This window comes from Phyllostomus discolor, chromosome 2 (assembly GCF_004126475.2).
Source record: "Phyllostomus discolor isolate MPI-MPIP mPhyDis1 chromosome 2, mPhyDis1.pri.v3, whole genome shotgun sequence".
Lineage (NCBI taxonomy): Eukaryota > Metazoa > Chordata > Mammalia > Chiroptera > Phyllostomidae > Phyllostomus > Phyllostomus discolor.
The window spans coordinates 42,885,385-42,899,226 of NC_040904.2; the positions used below are offsets into that span (position 1 = coordinate 42,885,385).

Genomic DNA, 13,842 nt, shown 5'->3' on the forward strand with positions numbered 1-13,842 from the left:
ATTATTCCTACCAGATCAGAGAGTGAATTGCATTTCCAAATCACTTGAGGCTTTTTCAAAAGTGATTCTTATACCCCTGGCTGGTATGGCTCGGTTCGTTGGGCCCTGTCCTGCAAACCAAAATGTCACCATTTCCCTCCCTAGTCAGGGCACATGCCTGGGTTGCAGGTTGAATCCCCAGTCAGGATGTAAATGAAAGACAACCAATGGATGTTTCTCTTCAACATTGATGTTTCTCTCCCTCTCTTTCCCCCTCCCTTCCCCTCTCACTAAAATAAAAATAAAAATAAACTTTAGAAAGGGGGGGGGATTCTTACATTCTATGCAACAAGAGCTATATACATATACTGTCTTCCATAAAGTGATGGAGTTACCTTTAAGACCACCTTTTAACTGCTAACGTCTGTCTCAATTCACCGATTCACTGACTCAACTGCTATCCATAAAGAATGAGGGAAGATTTTTTTGGTAAATTATGCACTGAGTTTTGTAGTGGTAGGCTATTGTATAATGTGGTGATCTGCTGAAGAAACTCTGGGAAGTAACCTACTTACAGAAATGGACCATTAAGGGAAAAATGGCTCATTTAAATTGGCTCAGCCCATTTAATAATGCAAACAAATTAATGGCTACCCACTTGAGGGAGGAGGTCAATTCAGGCACAGGAAGAAATGCTCAGAGAAAGAGCAGCAGCACGCCCTGGAGTGAAGCACTCTAGCCCCAACGCCAGGAGATCTGGCTTCTAGTCTCAACTCTGCCTTAATCTAGCCTTAAGACAGGGTGTGTTAACCTCTCTCAGCACTGGTGTTTTTAATGACCGAAGGAGGTCAAATCGTCCTGAAATCCCTTAAGCTCTTATACCCTACAAGTCTGCATGAATTCGGAAAAAAGATAGCAGTGAAAGCAAATTAAATCCAAGGCCACACATCCATAAATAAAAGCACTTAAAAAAGCATCTTGTCTGCATCTTGTACTTTCATTTTTAATCTAATTTGTAACATTTAGAGCTATTATTTCAGAGGGCAACTTTTTAGAGATCAAAAGAGAAAGACTATGATGGAAGCTAAAGAATCAATCTTCTGAATGATTTTTATGATTTGGATGTTTGGTACTATGAAAACTAACCATCCAAAAAATGGACTGAATATTTGACTTTCATTGCCTAAAAAACATGTTTGAACCGGTTTCCAAAACACATGTCTAAATCATCACTGAAGCATTTCAAAGGTTGGATATTGAAGATGCTATCTTTATTGACATTGCCATTTTGTCTAAACTTCATCCTATCAATTACCATTAACCCATGTCCTTGTTCTGACACTATCCAAACTAAATTTGTCTGACTTCATTCATTCAAAAAAAAAAAGTTTACTTTTCCCACGTGGCCAGATTGTGAAGGGGTCATCACCATTCTAGAGAGACTCATAGTCTAATGGGGGAGACAGAAAAGTAGGCAAATAATTACAACTCAATTGGATGGACTATGATTCTTGTTCTGCCTTCCCAATGTTGGCCTTAGACCCATTTTACCTATATTGTCCTTTACTTAGTATTTTTCTTTAAATAAACTTGCTATTATAACCTAAGATGTTTATGTCAAAACTATGTTTTATATCATCTCTATATGTGAAAAATCAGTAGCAATTGTCAAATATATACATATATAAAACCACTAAAGTAAGTATATTGCTGGTGAGCTTTTTAAAATCCACTCATTGTTGAAAGAAATAGATTTGCACTTCAGAAAGTTTAGCTTTCAATCTGGTTTGGAAGATTAATTGAACAGGTATTGAAACTATGAGAGTAGAGGTTAGGACCCAAATAATGACAGTAACTGCCAACATAGAGAGAATCACTTGAGCGTATGTACAGGGGGTCAAGTCAACAGGACTTGGGCATTACTTGGTTGTGGGGAATGAAAGAGAAGAAGGTGTCAAGGATGACCTCCAGGCCTCTGTCCTGGGTGACTGAGTGCAGTCAGGTATCACCTTCCTGGATTCTTCTGGTACCTGGAATGTTCAGTGGATCATTAAAGGTCCTTATCTGCACCTGAGAGATTTACTGATGAGATATTATGGTATTAGTGTCACTGTGCACTCCCACAAGAGACAGTTTAGCAAGATAGCTGTATGGATATTGGTTTGTTGGGGTAGGAAGATAGACCAAATCAGTTGACTTAAGCCATGAAGTAGATCCCAAACTGCATTTTGCCCTTCTGAAAAATTAAATGTGCTCAAAGACTTTGTACTGAAGCAGTCTCAGATGGCCTCCAGGCTCAAGTCTAAGCTCACTTGACTGGCTAAAAGAAAATAAAAATCCAATGTCTGAAGAAATAATGTAGTCCTTGACTTGCTTATCCCCCTTTAAAAAAATCTTGCAAATGATGAGAAACAGATGGAAAAATTGTTGATACTCCAGATAATGTCACTGGAAGCATGTCCCCATCCTTCAGATGCGGCCTCCACTTGTGCGGCCTCAGTCAGTAATGGATGTTCCTGAGGAAGCAAGCAAAAGTATAAAGATACCTAATTATTAGTCAGCACAGCAAGAACAGCCACATTGACCTGTTAACAGGACGAGGATCCTGTTACAGTTGCTCTTTGCTGCGTGCTCAAACAGGTTATTATCTAGGCATTCTTCAGGGTAAAAAGCAAACACGTCAAATACATAGTTGTTTCAGTAACCTGACATATAAATTATGAGGCACATTATGCATACTCTTAAGGTAATTACTTTCATCATTACAAAATCATCATTTATCTTCTAGGTAGGGCATACTAAAATTTGGAGATTCATAGATATGATTGATTGAGCAGACTGGAGAGTCAGAAACCAAAAAACATTAAGATTGCTTAAATGTTTAGGATCTTGGACTGTTTAAAATACTTTTTAGGTAGAGGTGATATCCAGGAAAAATAAATAACAGGCATAAGTGGAAAGTAGCCAGAGTGGGAGGAAAACACGGAGGTGCTGATGTCTAGTCCATCCCACACTAACAAGAAGCAGTTCTCCTGAATGTTTCCCGGGCATGCATCCAGCTTTTAGCCATTGAATTCAAACATACATCTACTCTTTAGGAAGACCAGTGCTTATACCTCAGCCCCAGGCAGTCGTCTCTCACATGTGGCTCTAATAGCATTGTTGAGAAAACAGCTCAAATGCCCAAGACTCTGATTCAAGGTCAAAGCATCATCTACCCTCTTTATATAGAAAACACAATGCATTAGATTTTTTAAAAATGTACCTATTAATTTCTATAGAGAGTTCTTAGAATATCACTGTGACAAAATAGACACTTCACCGTTAAGGAAAGAATGATTTTCAAGCAAATCTTTGATCAGGGAAAATCATTCTGGTTCTGTGAAAGAACTAGTATGCATATGTTTACAAAAACGAAGCTAACATTTAAACACCTCTTCACAGAATCTCACTTGAGAAAGTGTGGCTCAAAATGGCTAATCAAAAACATTTTCTTCCTCTAGGAATTGCTTTTTAAAGAAAGCAAAACACAGAGCCCACCAATTTTTAGCACTGACATAATTCAGATGCTTTTCTTCCGCAGGAGGCAGGGAGCTCTGTCTCTGTGACACCTGTGGCTGAGGAGCAGGAGCTGGGAAAAGTAGTGTCATTCGGGTATCCCCACAAGAAGAAGAGAAACACCCTGGAGTACTCAACTGATGTCTTCAATCCTTGAAAAAATGTGTGGTATATATAGCATAACCATATCAAATGTAATATCACAGTGACATTCCTTGATTAGGTTAGACAACTACAAAAGCTATGCTAGATTATGTCCATTTGTTCTGTTTAATGAAAGTGTAAGAGCCTACTACAGCTACCCACTGCTAAAGGGAAAGATACAGAAATAAATACTACAGAGTCGCCAACTCTCAAAGACAGATATAAAGACAAATAATTGTAAGAGATGCTGAATATTTTAATAAAAGTATTTATATTCAGTCCTGGAACTGTGTTAGTGAGTCCAATCTTGGTCTGGAGTAAAGAAAGAAATATTTAAAAATTCTCCTATGAACATGAATTCATTTGCTTAAGCATTTAATCATTCATTCAGCAAATATTTATTGAGTATCAACTGCAAGAACAAAAACAAAATCCCTGGCCCAAGAATGCTTCATTCTTGTGAAAGGAGACAGGCAAGAAGCAAAAAATAAATAAATACATATTTTTTCCCCAACTGGTGACAGTGCTATGGAAAAAAGTAATGGGGTATTTATAGGCTGGAGTTTTAAAGGGGCCCAGGTGATTAGAATGGTTGAATGTTTTACTACTGTGTCAAAAAGGATGTGAGAGTAAATTTAGCTGATGAGACCTGAGCAAAAAGGAGGAGGTATTGAGCAGGACATGTGGGTATCAAGAGAAACAGCACTCAAGACAGCAAGTGCAAAGGTCCAGAGACAGCAGGGAGGTCCATGTTGCTAGAGCAGAGTGAGCAGAGTGCAGAGTGGTGGAAAATCAGGTCAAAGAAGTAACTGAAAAAATAGATGCAGGTTTAGAACATCTTTACTGGCAAGAATCACCACCTTAGTATTAGGCCATGTATTTATATGAATCTTTATTATATCTAATAGTAAATCAGGAGGTGATATAAATCACACAGGATATGACTAGAAGGTTTCACAGGAAAAGTAATTATACTAAAATTAATATTTAAGTCTCTGACAACCTAGTCACACTACATAGAAGGTTTGACTGAGGAATAATGATTAATAAAAATTAAAAGAAAAATATTAATAAAATATGATGCCAACTTTCAAGAGACTCACAGTCCATAGATTTCTTTAACCCTCACAAAAATCTAATAAATGAAGTATTAGTGCCCCCCAATTCACAGTCAAAGAAACTGACGTAAGAAATGTGCTTTAAATTATGTACATGATGGACAGGCCAGAATTTAAACCTATTTTTTTTTACTTCTAAATCTTGTGAGTTTTACTTGAAAAAAAAAAGCTGTCTATTTAAAAGTATCATCTTTTCTCTTGGCTTTACCTTTGTAGAAACTGATGTAAGCCAATTCAGTTTTAAAGAAATCCGCATAAAGTAGAACTATTTTATAACTAACAGGTTGCTTCTTTATAGAAGAGAGAGAACTAAAGCCAGATGCTTTCAATTGTATCTATAAGGTCTTCAGTATTTATAGTTTGATATTGTAAAAATAGAAAGTCTTTGCATTGCATTCAAAAAGACCCATAATTTATTTCAGAGAAGTCCATTTGGCTTATGATATCAGAAAAAAAATGGCAAGTCTAACTCTCTGGCAGTTTTCATTGGTGGAGCAATCTATATAGAACAATCCCTTTTCAAACACTTAAAAACAAAAACTAGGAGAATTCCACTTCCCTGTTAGTTTTTTAAAAGTCCCTAAGAACTATTTTTTAAATATAAAAATATTCAATAATTCTTTCCTAATATTCTATGCTGTCCCAAAGAGGATGTGGTTAGCAGGTTTCAGAGGAAAAGCAAGTACAGTGAGAATTAATAATGGAGGTAGATCTTTCTTAATGAGCTAATTTCCAACAAGTAATATCATTGCAAGACTAAAATATACATAAGGTTAAAATTCACCTTCTGTGTGCATCTGTGCATCTCCTTCTTTCACTCTGATGGGGTGGGGTTGCCTCAGGGAGAAGATAGTGGGGAAAAACAAACAAACAAAAAAAAAACCTTCTTGGATGTAACCATTCACAACTGATATGATACAGCTCCTTCCTTGAAGAGCTGAAATTTCCCCTGCAGTTAAAAGATGTTCCTGTCTTCTTTATCATCCTTTGTAATCAGATAAGTAAGTGAGATCACAAGTGTCATGTCCCAGCCCTGAGGCAGTATCATACTGAGCAAAAAGCTTCTTTCTTTGCTCTAGCTTGCCATATGCATTTTCACATCGCCAGGTTCTTTACTGCTTGAAAAATTAACACTGGTGAATCCCCTTAATTGGCCCTGACTGGTTGAACTCAGGAAAGGTGCCAATTATACAATCTTCCTGATTTCCAAGGTTTACAGAGTACACATTGTCTGAGAGACAGTCACATTTTATTTTCTGATTTACTTTCAAAGGTGTATACCACTAAGCAATAAAAATTTTCAGGCTATTTTAATTAAGGGATATTTGATTCATTAAGCTGTTGTAGTTCAGAATGAAAAACAGTGAAGGATACATTAAGCAGGAATAGGAAGTGTAGATGCAATACTCTCTGGGAAAGAGAAGACTCGAACTCGGGTTGTCTCAGTTGTCAAGTTGGTGATGGGGGTGACGACAATGAACAATTACCTATCAGAGCTCCTCCAGACCTGCAACTGCTAAAGATAAGCTAGCCACTGGGGGCCTCCTGCTCACATGTCCAGGTGTGCCTTTCATCTGGGACTTTCTCACTAAGCAATGTTGAACTGGTTCCCTCCATCCCTGTTCTAGAGTTTCTGGAGAATATTGCAGTTCAATGGCAGTGCCATTTGTCATAGTAAGTTAAGTACCTAGAGATTTTTTTTCATTCAAAAGACTTCCTAAGATGGGTATGTGCTTCTTGCTAACTTTGGGAAAGATGACACATAAGAATAAGCCTAATATTTTAATGTTTTATTCCTCCAAATGTAAATATAGACATATTTGTATATGTTACCATTTTTAAGCCACTTTCATGATATCAACAATTTAATATTAAGGTGTTTGTCTGCAACTGCTTCAGATATGACAATGTTCTAGTGCCCTATTCTCTGACATTTTCCACAAATTAGCCTTTTTGGAATAAAGGTGTACAGCCACGTGGATGGTTTAAATTTGGTGGTACTCCTTAAAACCACAGCTGTCTCAGAAGAAGGGGACAGGGGAATAAATGGGGATGGGAGGGCACTAGGCTTCGGGTAGTAAACACAAAATACAATATACAGACAATGTAAAATTGTGTACTTGAAATCTGCATAATTTTACTAACCAATGTCACCCCAATATATTTAATTTAAATAAACCACAGCTGTCTTCAAACGAGCTTTCAACTCCCTTGTCTTTCCAATGTACTGGTTCAATAAAGTCAACTCTGCAATCCCAGGGAAGTGTCAGATTTTTGCTATCTTCTTTTAATTGATTTTGAAGAATAGCTTGTATAATTCAAATGGATAGGTGTTTTGTGGAGGTTGTTATTGTTTTTGTTTGGGGTTTTGTTTTGTGCTATTCTTATTAGTTTCTCATTTTATTGCTTTGTGTTCAGGAAATATGGTTTGTATGACTTCTGCTTTCTGCAGTTAGCTGAGATTTTCTCTACACATTAATTATATGGTTAGTCTTCTGTGCTATATGTGTTTGACAAGACAGTATATTCATTGTTTTTGGGGGTACAAAGTTAATTATTAAACATGTTAATAGTGTTACTTAAAACTCTAGATCCTTTCTTGTTTTTGTCTAATTGTTCTGTTTAATTCCTAGGGAGCTGTCTCCCACTGAGATCGGAAATTGATGGGTTTTCCTTTGTACTTGTAACAGTTTTTGATTTATATACTTTAAGTCTATGTTGTTGGACACATAATGTTCATGACTGTTATATATTATTGTAGATTTTTCCTTTTCTCAATATGAAATACCCTTCTTTGTCCCTTTTGATGCTTTTTTCTTGGACTCTATTTTGTCTTATGTTAATTTAACAATACATAAATAAACTTTATTTTAGGTAGCATAAACCTGACATGCGTTTCTTGTCCTTCCTTGATTTTAAATTTACCTACATAATTTATTTGGAATATCACACAAATAAGATATAATTGAAAATTTTTAACCAAAGTGAGTTTCTTAGTAGTAGAAAAACAGTTTTTGTGATTACTTATATAGTAGGACTTCTTGCCATCATAATTTAAATTTTTTGTTTAAATTTGCTACTAATTGTATATTTTCTTCATAATTTTCTTGTGTCATATGGATTAAGGGTAGAGTAGATTTATTGTACTAATTTGAGAGTAGAAAGATTTGTTCAATTGGTTTTCATATATGGTTGAATGTTATGTATTTTATTTTAATTTTTCCAGTTTTTAACCTTACAATATCATGTATTTCCAATACTCATATTTAAGGTATATTCTCTACTCATGATAATATTTAATTTGAAATGAGATTCTTTAACATAACTTTCATTATGCCATTCGACTCATCTATTGAGCTCTTGATAGTAATATCATTTTGAGAAACTATGCTATTTTTTGAATTGATAAGTCACACACATAAAATATACGTAAAGGTACAAACTGGAATATGGTCAAACGTAAGTCTCTCTTCTATCCCCATATCCTAGCCTTCCAGTTCTCTTCCCCAGAGACAGTTGCCAGTGTCATTTCTCGTGTGTCCTTCCAGAGATAGTTTATTCATACAAAGTCTTGAAGCCTGGCTTTTATGTTTAAAACACAATGGTATTATACTCCATATACTATTCTGCTTTTGTGTTTTATTTATTTTGCTTTGGTTTTCCTTAGCAATATATTTTTCTTATCTTTCAACACAAATACATATGGCATTTCGTTTTTTGTCTGAACTTTGTTGTTTTGCTTTTTAAAAGTTTTAAAGAGAATACATTCTTTGAAAAAGCAGTGTATTCATATTGTTCAAATTTTTAAATTAGGATATACCATGAAAATTATTTAGCTCTTATTCCCCTTTGCGCAGTTTCTAGCACCAAACCAGGGAACTGCTATTTTTATTTTCTTGCATTGTTCCAAAGTTTTTCTATACAAAACAAATGGAATTATTTTCCTCCTCCTTATTCACAAAAAGATAACATAATATATAACTGTCTTTTCACTTAACAGTGTATCTGGAGAGAACTTCCAGTATCTTATCACTTTTACAATGGAATGGGACCTAGTCATTTGAATATACCATACTCGCTATTAATGATTATTTGACTTATTTCTAGCTTATTGCAATTACATGAAATGCTTCAATAAATAGTTTTTCATATATTCTTTCATTCCTTTTTCAAGCATATCTGTGCAAGTACATCACTAACATTCAAGAATATTTGTAGGATAAATGCCTATTTTACAAATTATGCCATCTTTTTTAAGACATGGTTTTTCCTTTTATGAATTACTATAATTTACTTAACCAGTTTACTCTTGGTAGATATTTTTATTGCTTCCAATACAGTGCTTATCCAAAAAATTATTTGTATACAATTAATATCTTTATATACATGCAAGTAAAATTTCATCTGTGTACATGCATATGTGTGACCTAACTTCCCAGCCCTGCAATTGCTAGGTCAAGGGCATTTTATAACTTGACATGTACTGACTAACTATCCTAACTGCTCTTCATACAGATTGTACTGATCTTACTCTCAGCAAGCAACGTGTGAGAGCTTATTTTTCTTGCTTTAACCAAATCAGTGTATTTTCAATGCATTCAAACTTTACTAATTTTATAGGTTAAAATGTTATCTAATTGCATTTTTAGTTTGCACTTTTCTTACCATGGGTGGGGCTGAGCATATTGTCAAATATTTAAGAACCATTTATATCCTCATCCATTTTCCCCATTGTTGGGGTTTTATTGATTTACAGGAACTCTTCATATATTGAGTGTATTAGTCTTTTGTGACAAATATTTAATGTCCAGTATCTCTAGTTGTTATTTTTATGGATACAATCATCTCTTGGAACTCTCTGATATTAATTGTACTTATTTTAAATTCTTCTGTTTGTTCTATTACTCAAGAATATGGACTGATCTTTGAAAGTCTCTGCATGCCTGCTTGCTGTGCTTACTTAAGGCAGCCTCAGTAATTATGGGGGAAAGAGAGGAGGTACTGCCAAGAGCTTACTGGTATTTTATTTTCTGAGTGTAGAGGTTCCCCAGCCTTCCTGGAGGGGAAAGAGTAACTGCCTGGGGCAACTCCCCGCCCTGGCTCCAGAGCTCTCTCTCACTTAGCCTGTGGGCCAGCTCAGCTGTTGCCCAAAATCAGCACAGGTGGGAGAGAGAAGAGAGGAGGACTGCCCAGCAACAACAAAAGGAGCTGCCAATTACACACTCAGATGTGTGCCCAGCAATCCTTCCTTCTCCCAGTAATTACTGACTTGGAGCCTGGCTTTCCCCAGAATTGTTCCTAGATGTGTAGAAGTACTCTTTTGGCATGTTTTGGGCCATATTTTCTGCAGATTATTTCTCCCATGATCTGATTCTAGGCAATTGGTTTGGTTGTTTTTTGGCCGGCAGTCTGGTTGATTGGTTTTAATATTTAGGAGTTCCTTAAGATTTCTGGGCCCTGGCTGGCGTAGCTCAGTGGATTGAGCGGGGGCTGGGAACCAAAGTGTCCCAGGTTCGATTCCCAGCCAGGGTACATTCCTGGGTTGCAGGCCATAACCCCCAGCAACCGCACATTGATGTTTCTCTCTCTCTCTCTATCTCCCTCCCTTCCCTCTCTAAAAATAAATAAATAAAATATTTAAAAAAAAAAAAGATTTCTGATCTGGTATTAGCATTCTTCCTTGATTCTCAGCCAACTGATATTTTACTATAAAATATTGTTTCTGTCATTCTTTGGCATTTGGGGAAGGAAGAAAGGTATATAGTTAGGACACTATGTTAAGCTAATCTCCCCAAATTACTCTGAAAAACCAAGAGGTAGGAACAGGACCTACCTTTTTAACTACATGGCTTTGTTTGCAGGCTTCTTGAAATCAGGCATGATGACTATATACCTTGGTACTTGCTTAGCATGCTCTCTGGCTCATAAGTGGAGCTCAATGAGTGTTTATGGTATTATGAAAGCAAGGAAGAAAAGAGAAAAAAGGGAACTTGAAGAATAATTTCTATTAGGGCCAATTCAACATGTTTTATTGAATAATACTACATGCAAGACCCCACTGAGCGCAAGTGCTATGGGAATAAATAAAACTCTCTCCTTGCCCTCCTTAAGCATGTGTATGGCCAAGGGAGGTAGAGAAGCATGCTTCCTAAACTTCAAGAATTAATATCTTAACAGAAAAACCTAGTAGAAATATGTTGTAGCTCTACACACTTGAGAGGAGAAAAAGCCATTTCAAGATGACTAAAACTGGAGGTGGGGGAGGAGAAGATAGAGTTCTAAGTCATGTTTTATTATATGCACAGAGAAGTTTTTGAAGCTGTATCTCCAACTCTTCCATATACTCAGTCATAAAAGTGAGCAATAACTGTAATTTTTATTTTGATTGTTTGCGCTATTACAGATGTCCCCATTTTCTCCCCCTTTGCCCACCTCTCTCCAGCCCCCTTCACCCCTGTTCCCTCTGGCCATCACCACACTGCTGTCTGTGTCTATGGGCTATGCATATATATGTTCTTTGGCTGATTTCTTCCCCTTCTTTCATCCAGCCCCCTTTTCTCTCTCCCCCCTCCCCCCTGACAGCTATCAGTCTCCACTCCTGGGATTATATCCTAAAAATTACTGTACTTTTTTTTAAAGATTTTATTTATTTTATTTTTATTTTTTTAGAGAGGGAAGGGAGGAGAGAGAGAGAGAGAGAGAGAGAGAAACATCAATGTGCGGTTGCTGGGGGTTATGGCCTGCAACCCAGGAATGTACCCTGGCTGGGAATCGAACCTGGGACACTTTGGTTCCCAGCCCGCGCTCAGTTCACTGAGCTACACCAGCCAGGGCTTGTACTTTTAAAAAGATGAACAAAAAGAAATGTTTCTTCGAAACAGAGGTGACAAATAAACAACTGCGTGCCAAAATTATTTCAAATATTAAAATAGATTATCTTTTGAACTTTGCTACAAGTAAAGTAAACTTTGCTTTTAGTACACATTAGATTTGCTTTCAGAGAGTGTATTGATGCACTGAAGTTGTCTGAGGAAAGTGGCTCCATCTTAGTGAGAGTTCTATGGCTCTGCTGGGTGCTCCACTCTGAAAATCTTAATGGTTCACTTCTACCTTCCAGCATGGATACTTCAGATTTTTAATTTTTATATATTTTTATTACAAGAGAGATAGGAATATTTAAAGTTTAAAAATAACTAAAGAGAGGATTAAATATCTTATAATTAGACCATTCGGTAATAGCGATTATTAATATTTTGGCATACATCTCTCTGGTGTTTAGTCCATTCATGCATCATGCATATAGAATTAAAGTGGGATGACAGGATACATAATATTTTAAAACATGTTTTACTTAAAATACATCATAACATCTATTCATATTATTAACTACTCCACAATAGCCTTTATAAGGACTGTGTTATCATTTATTACACTCATGTTTCTGGAAATTTATGTTATTTTTTTATATTATAAACAGTCATAGTGGACATCCTTTTTATATGTACTTGATTATTTCTTAGAATAAATTCCTAGAAGTAGAATTATCCTGTCAAGAGCACACATATCCTTAAGGCAATATGCAGCCAAATCGCTCTTCTGCAATGTTGTGCCAGCACACATTAGCAGTTTCCATTCCAACACCTTTGCTATTAGCCTTTATCTCATAGTGTTGCCACACAGTAGTGTGAAAGTCGTATTTTATTGCTGCAATTTACATTTCTTTGATTACTAAGACTTTTGACTATTTTTTCATATGTATCTTGGTTTTTTACATTGTCTTACATATTGAGTTTCATAGGACAGGACAGGACAGGAAGAGTAAGATAACCTAGGGTAGAGCAGGGTACGGTAGAGCCGCCTGAGACCCAGACAAACAATGGTATCTGCAGACTGCTAGATGGGTGTGGGCTGAAGCAACAGAACAGTTAAGAGGTGGGCCAGTCTAAAGTTGGACTGGACTAAGACAAACTTCCAGGATGCGTGACCCTCTTCTTCCTTCTCTCCCAGACCCCCATCTGAGGCTAAGGTAAGTGACATAGGGCCCATGGGGAAGATACATATAGCTCAGTCCACACAACAGGGAGCAAAAGGTTTTCATAGAGCCAGACTCATACCTCACACCAAGTCAATGACAGCACATTCCCAAGTCCCCCCTGGTGAAGAAGGGCTAAGGAAGTAAGGCAGACCAATGATGTAGCTAAGAGGAACTGGGATGGGATAGGCCAACTGAACAGCAGCCACTTCTAATGGCTTCTCATGCTGCTAATCTCATTCCACCCCTTAAACTCCAGGCAGAATCCCGCACACAGTGGGGCCTGCAAATATTTGCTAAATGAAAAAAAAAAATGAGTAAATAAATGAACAAATGAAATCTGCAAAATCTATGACACTAAGTCATAAATGATCAGTATTTTAAGAATTTTTGTTATCTCTTCAATGTAAATATTTTTTAACTAAAAATAATGGGAAAATAAAATCTTTATCTCCACTTATATCAATGGTCATTGCATGTATTTAAAGTCTCCTACCAGGAATTCTAATAACTATTTAAGTCATTCCAATTTACCTTGCCAGTTGGTACTTAAGGGGAATTAAGCAGTGGATTACAAGAATGGTTTCTTCGCAAGCTTTGAAGTCTACTGTTTTAGGCTGCATGATCACAGGAATGTCTCATCCACTTCCCTTTCTCCTTTCTTTTCTAATCTTTTGTTAAAGAAAAGTAGCTATAAACATACCAACCTATGTTGCTATAATGATTTTCTTAGTTAACACCATAGTTAAGGTTACACACAGACTTTTATTGTAATCCCCATCTTCACTAGTTGCCAAGGTTTTGAACATCCCTTCAGCCTAAACCTTTCCAGGCTTTGTTCCATATTCAGATAAACTTTAAACTCAGTCTGTTCAGCTGCTTCTGAGAAGAGAGAAAACAAGAGGTGTAATGTTTTGCCCACAAGTGTTAGAAAGACTAACTTACAAAAGTTGACATATTCCTGATGGCTACTCGTTACTTTGGAAAGACGTCATCATCCAGGGAGTTATC

General features: G+C 36.5%; 1 long non-coding RNA gene across 1 annotated transcript in view; it reads right to left on the reverse strand.

Moving 5' to 3' along the window:
- Positions 1-2,361: 2,361 nt before the first annotated feature.
- The window catches only part of LOC118498818, a 40,950-nt gene continuing 29,469 nt past the window's right edge, over positions 2,362-13,842 (reverse strand). The window contains exon 3 of the long non-coding RNA XR_004901286.1: positions 2,362-2,495. This is a non-coding gene — a long non-coding RNA (uncharacterized LOC118498818). The remainder of the gene's footprint in view (positions 2,496-13,842) is intronic.